The sequence below is a fragment of the Anabrus simplex genome, chromosome 1, assembly GCF_040414725.1.
Source record: "Anabrus simplex isolate iqAnaSimp1 chromosome 1, ASM4041472v1, whole genome shotgun sequence".
NCBI classification, from domain to species: Eukaryota; Metazoa; Arthropoda; class Insecta; order Orthoptera; family Tettigoniidae; genus Anabrus; species Anabrus simplex.
Window position 1 is genome coordinate 1,220,777,982 of NC_090265.1, and position 6,000 is coordinate 1,220,783,981.

The following is a 6,000-nucleotide window of genomic DNA, read 5'->3' on the forward strand; positions in this document are numbered from 1 at the left end:
ACATGCCAAATGACAGCAGAAATTACATTCAGGCCCTAACCAGTGGGGTATGCGCAAGGCACAGGATGAATAACAGCGTCATTCTACTGTTTGAATGCGGCAAACGTGGGCCTGTGTTTACTTATTCAAACATCATACGATGTAAAAATATTTGAATGATGCAGGATTGGAACCGCAGATAGCACGTTCCGTCAATTGCTAGGCTAACGCCTAACCACATCCACTATGCTACACTGCTGTGAATGTGCTGGTAGTACGATGAGAGTAGAGAACATACGCCATGTGGTTCAGTGTTTAAGACATTAATTACTCCACTGTCACTTAGTTTTATGCATTGATTCCCCATTTGTTGCACCCGGTCACGGGGCACTACACATTAACACGGTCAAAGGACGTTGCTACATGATTTCAAGGGGTCATATTTTGTGAGTGGACGATATAATCTGCCGGTAGGGTACAAAATCGTGTGCAAAATGTGCTCATTGAACATTAGTACCGTATAGTATGGCTGCAGGGGAGCAGCCACCATATAACCATGTCACGCATTAGTTGGGTTGCATAAAACTACATTGGAAGGGGCGGCTGAATCACGCGGTATAAAAGAATGGTAATCTAGGAAGCTTCTTATCAATTTTCCAGTGAATTGCTTTAGTGTTTGAAAATATATCCGTGAAATGTTAAGTACTATTTATTTCAGATTTGTCTTCCTAAAACACATGGTTAACCTTCATGTTTGTGCACATAAGTCTTTGAGAAGGGAGTTCAAATTATTTGTTAACATTGATTACACTTTTTGGTCCCACAGCAAAGTAAACCAGAGCATTTTGGACATACGTTCATCAGAAGTTACTGTCAAGTGTATGAGAAGAAATAGACATGTAATAAAAAATGCATGAAACATTACTGGAAGTTTTTGTTGTACAAGATAGAATTCCATTTCTCTGTTCATTTACTAGATTGTCATCATTAGATCTGATAACAATGTCTACAGTAGCTATAGTCATTGAGCAATAAAAAGTGTGCAGGAAGTACCCTGTAGTGATTTTCCCTCATGTTGCATTATAATATGGTTTTGGAATAATATACTGGTCATTTATTTTGTTTACAGAATCCAGTGTACTGGAAAGTTTTAAGTAAGATCACAGATAGGGGAAGGAGAAGATGAAGAAAGTGCAGTTAAGTTTACAAATGAATTGATCCTTATTTGAAAAAAGTGCAGCCATTTACTTGACAATTAGTTGGATGGTTTGTATGTTACTCTCTATATCGTGTTATCACATTGGAACTAGTTCTTTGCTATGCTCCATGTGTTAATTTATTATCTGATATTCACTCAGTTCACCTGAATTCAGTGTACAGTATACAGTATTTTTTTAAAGTTGTAAAATGTGTATGCTTCATAACTTATTTCTTAAATAAACAAACTTGAATGTACATTTAGCATTTTAGATGATTTGGATGTAGCAAGATAGTGTACACGCCGGGCTGAGTGGCTCAGACGGTTGAGGCACTGGCCTTCTGACCCCAACTTGGCGGGTTCGATCCTGGCTCAGTCCGGTGGTATTTGAAGGTGCTCAAATACGTCAGCCTTGTGTCGGTAGATTTACTGGCACGTAAAAAAACTCCTGCGGGACTAAATTCCGGCACCTCGGCTTCTCCGAAAACCGTAAGAGTAGTTAGTGAGACGTAAAGCAAATAACATTATTATTATTAAGATAGTGTACAATGCGTTACTTAGTATGCCATAAATTCTGTCCCTCATACAAAGGTGGCTAGTGTATAGAGAAATGACAATATTGTGCATGTATGGTATTTATTTGTTACGGACTACATATAATATGCTAGATTTAAAAAGCTCAAAATATTTACTCTTTGTGGTGACAAGTGATCTGGCCACTTGTGTGCCGACTTGCGCACCATTTATAGCAGTATTAAGGCTGCTGTCTCAATCAAATTTGCTTGTAAGGACTTTGCTTAGAGATCTCCTTTAAAATATTTCACTAGTGATAGTGTAATGGATTAAGGTCAGATCTCCAACAAGATGCGTTGAACTCTGCCACATCACGCTCCAGCCAGTGTTTAGTCAACATGGCCATGTGAGCAGGCACTCAGTCCTGCTGGAATATCCAGTGCTTACCTGCAAACAAGTTAGTGCTTTAAGGGCTTCACAACCCTTTCCAGAATGTTGCTTTGGTAGTTTGTGATATGATTGTATTCTCACTCCTTTTTCAAAAAAATGCAGTGATTCTGATTATTCAATCTTTCCTTCACAGTGAAAATTTTCTTGTCCGTGAAGAGAATTTGGTGGTGACTGTCATCTGTGTGATTCTCCAACAATCTCCTGACTCTTTGACTCTTATATGAAGTTGTTGTCAGTCACTGTCCTGTGCTTCTCCGGTACACTCCAAGCCTAAGGTCTTTAATAATGCACATCATCGTCTGCGGTAGGTTTTGTTATAGTGAAAGGCATTTCTTTTCAGTTTCAACTTTGTTAATCTACCTATAACTGTCGGGTTCTTCATTCTGAGGATAAATTAGAAAATACCTAAAAAAGAAAACCTTTAATAACAGATTATGCCTGAAAAGGGTATAATTTAATTAAAAACAGAATGACATGTTTCATTATATTAATAAAGTACTCCTCTTGTGGTCCCTCTCTCTTCACTAGTCCAGCTAGGAGTCACTTTTTAATAATATTCATCCAATAATAATAATAATAATAATAATAATAATAATAATAATAATTAAAAGTGTGATCTGCTAATGTTCTTTCATGAACAAAACATGTCATTCTGTTTTTAATCAAACAGTATCTTTTTCAGATATAATAATAATTTTGAGTATTTGATGTGACAGTTTCTAATTCATCCATGAAGCAGTTAATTTCTTCCTGTTCAAGTACTATACCGCCCACTTGCACTGGGAGACCTCTACACTCATGTTTGTTGTTAAACAAGCAAATTATTGGTATATATTAATAGAAGTCGAAGCATATGCAAGTTGAGTGCATAAAGGGAGTTATAATATATGATGTATGCAGTGAATGAGTGTCAGTAGTGATAAATAGCAATGAAATATTGGAAGTTATGCAAGACCAAGCCATTATAGGAAAATCAACGTGGTATTTGAAAAAGAATGTCAGTATCTTATGAATAGTTACATATAGCTGGAAGTATATACATTGTTGAACTTAACAATGAATTTGTGTGTACTTGATAATCTAATGTCAGCCTTTTCAGGTGTGATCTACGAGAGTGATATAAAATTACAATGATGTACCCAGGTAACAAATATGAAAATGTGGGGAGCTAAATTGTAAAAGCGGGTCCAGCTGAGACGATGGCATGGTTATGGGGAAGGATTACATATACCATAGTCCAGAATCATTTGAGTCAAAAGTTATTAATAATCCAAGTTGTTTAATATCCGTCCATTCTTAGCAGACTCCGGGGTGTCAGAATTTCATCCCGCAGTAGTTCTTTAACATACCGGAAGCCAACAACATGGGGCTGTAACCTTTAAACACCCGTAAAAGCCACCAACCTCAGTCAGGTTTGCTAGGGGCTTTACGTCGCACCGACACAGATAGGTCTTATGGCGACAATGGGATAGGAAAGGCCTAGGAGTTGGAAGGAAGCGGCCGTGGCCTTAATTAAGGTACAGCCCCAGCATTTGCCTGGTGTGAAAATGGGAAACCACGGAAAACCATCTTCAGGGCTGCCGATAGTGGGATTCGAACCTACTATCTCCCGGATGCAAGCTCACAGCAGCGCGCCTCTACGCGCACGGCAACTCGCCCGGTGGTCAGGTTTGAAACTGTTAACTTGCGATTAGAAGACCAAGACGTTATCCACTACACTAGTGATGGTATATTAGATTCATTTTAAAGAATCGATTCATTTTATTCCGTTCACGTTACTGAATCAATACAGTGATCGAATTCTTGGCACATTAGAGTCACCATTCCTATTGCATCTGTGTAGTGTGTACTGATAAGACAGCAGCAACAACATTCAATGCTTGCTGCTGCCATCTGGTCTTCATTCTATGAACTGCTTTTCTATGTGCCATCTAGCTTCCAGATTCAGATTTTCCCTGCAGCCATCTCTTTGCATCAAGTTTTGATGTTACAAAGCCTTTTCCCCACAGCGACAACTCCATTAAATTATTATATAGAATTAGATGAAAAATATCTGTATACACAATCATCAATGATCTGCATTTAGAGCTGTCGCCCAGGTGGGAAATTCCCTACCAATTGTTTGCCTAGTCTTAAGTGATTTCAAAGAACTTGAAAATGTCATTTTATAATGATAACTCAAATTTTATACACTAACATATGGTTTTCCACAGTTCTCTGAAAGTCATAACTCTATGATATATACAGAATTAGATGTAAAAATACCTGTGTTCACAACAAGTAGCCTCCCATCATCATCATCGATTATCCGCTCCAGCAAGCCAGGTGCGGGTGTTTATGAGACTCTTCCAGTTCATCCTGTCCATCCACAGCTGATGTTCTAACTTTTGCTGCCAATTTATATCACGTTTGGCTAGGTCTTTGAAAATTTGCTTTTCCTCACTATCACGAGGCCTTCCTCTGGGCCTCTTGCCAACAACATTCCTTTCATAGTATGCTCTTGGGGTCCTAATTGGAGCCGTCCTCGTCATGTCCTCACCATCATAATCTGCTTAATTCTAAGGTTTCCAACAGACTCCTGTCCAATCCAAGTTGTTGCCAAATACTTTCATTCTTTATTTTGTCTATCCTTGTCTTTTGAAGACATGACCGAAGGAACTTCATTTCAGTGGCCTGTAGGCGACTTTGTTCAGATCTAGTCAACGTTGCTGCTTCCAGTCCGTATGTTAGAATTGGTATACAAGATATGTTTTGTACAGTGTGAGCTTGCAAGCTTGGGGAAATGAGTCATCCCAAAGTAATTGACAAACGGAATGGTAGAATTTTGATGCAGCTTGTATTCTATTGCCTATTTCTTGGTTTATTGTATTGTCAGAAGAAATGAAGCTCCCTAAGTATTTGAAGTTATTGATAATGTCTACTTCTTCATTTTGCACTCGTAGGTGGACTGCTTCAGGATTTTGTCTCATCACTAAACCGACGGTTTTAGTTCGGCTGATGATCATTCCTATTCTTTTAAATTCTTCTTGCCAAAGATCTAGTTTAGCTTGAACTTCTGCTTCTGTCTCACCCCATCATCAGCAAATACAAGTGCATTTGTTGTCTGATCCTTCATTTTCACTCCTTTAGTAATGAAGAAAATTGGTGATAGACATCTTCCTTGTTGGACTCTGCTCTTGGTTTCAAAACCGTTTGACCTGCCTCCTTGAATTTGCACACAGCTCGTTGTCTCTCAATATAGTTGTTTTACTCGAGCTATAATCTCATCTGGCACTTCTTTACGTATCAGACATTCCCATATGTGCTTACGTGGTACATGATCATATGCCTTCTCAATATCCAAGAATACAACTATAACCATTCTATTCTTATCCCAGTATTTTTCAAAGAGCATTCTTGTCAAAAAAATGAGGTCTAGCATTGATCTGTTCGCTCTAAATTCATGTTGTTCTTCCTCGAGTTTAAGTTGAACAAATTTTTTTATTTTTCTCTCCAGGATGGTCTCATATATTTTTAACCCATGAGATAGAAGGGTCACGCCTCTATAGTTATTACACTTATTTTGGTCACCTTTTTAAAATTGTGGAATAATCACTCCTTGCCTCCAGTCACTGGGGATTTCATTTTCTTCCCAAATTTTATTTAGTACTCTGTACCCATTGTATTCCAGGTTCTCCATGAGCTTTGATCATGTTCACACTGAACTCATCCAATCCTGCAGATGTGTTGTTTTTCATTTTACATATTGCTGTTTCCACTTCCAGCCAGGTCATACGTTCTGCATTCTAACTTATAGGGTTTAGAGGGTCGTCTTGTGTGTCGTCAGTTGTATTACAGTTCAGTAAGTGATTGAAATATCT

At 38.2% G+C, this 6,000-nt stretch overlaps 1 protein-coding gene across 1 annotated transcript in view; it reads left to right on the plus strand.

Annotated features, from left to right (window-relative positions):
- TrpRS (Tryptophanyl-tRNA synthetase) overlaps positions 1–1,434 on the plus strand; it is an 84,744-nt gene extending 83,310 nt beyond the window's left edge. Inside the window, exon 8 of the mRNA XM_067137581.2 lies at positions 1,109–1,434. The gene's annotated coding sequence lies outside the window, so the exon portion shown is untranslated. The remainder of the gene's footprint in view (positions 1–1,108) is intronic.
- The last annotated feature ends 4,566 nt before the right edge of the window (positions 1,435–6,000 follow it).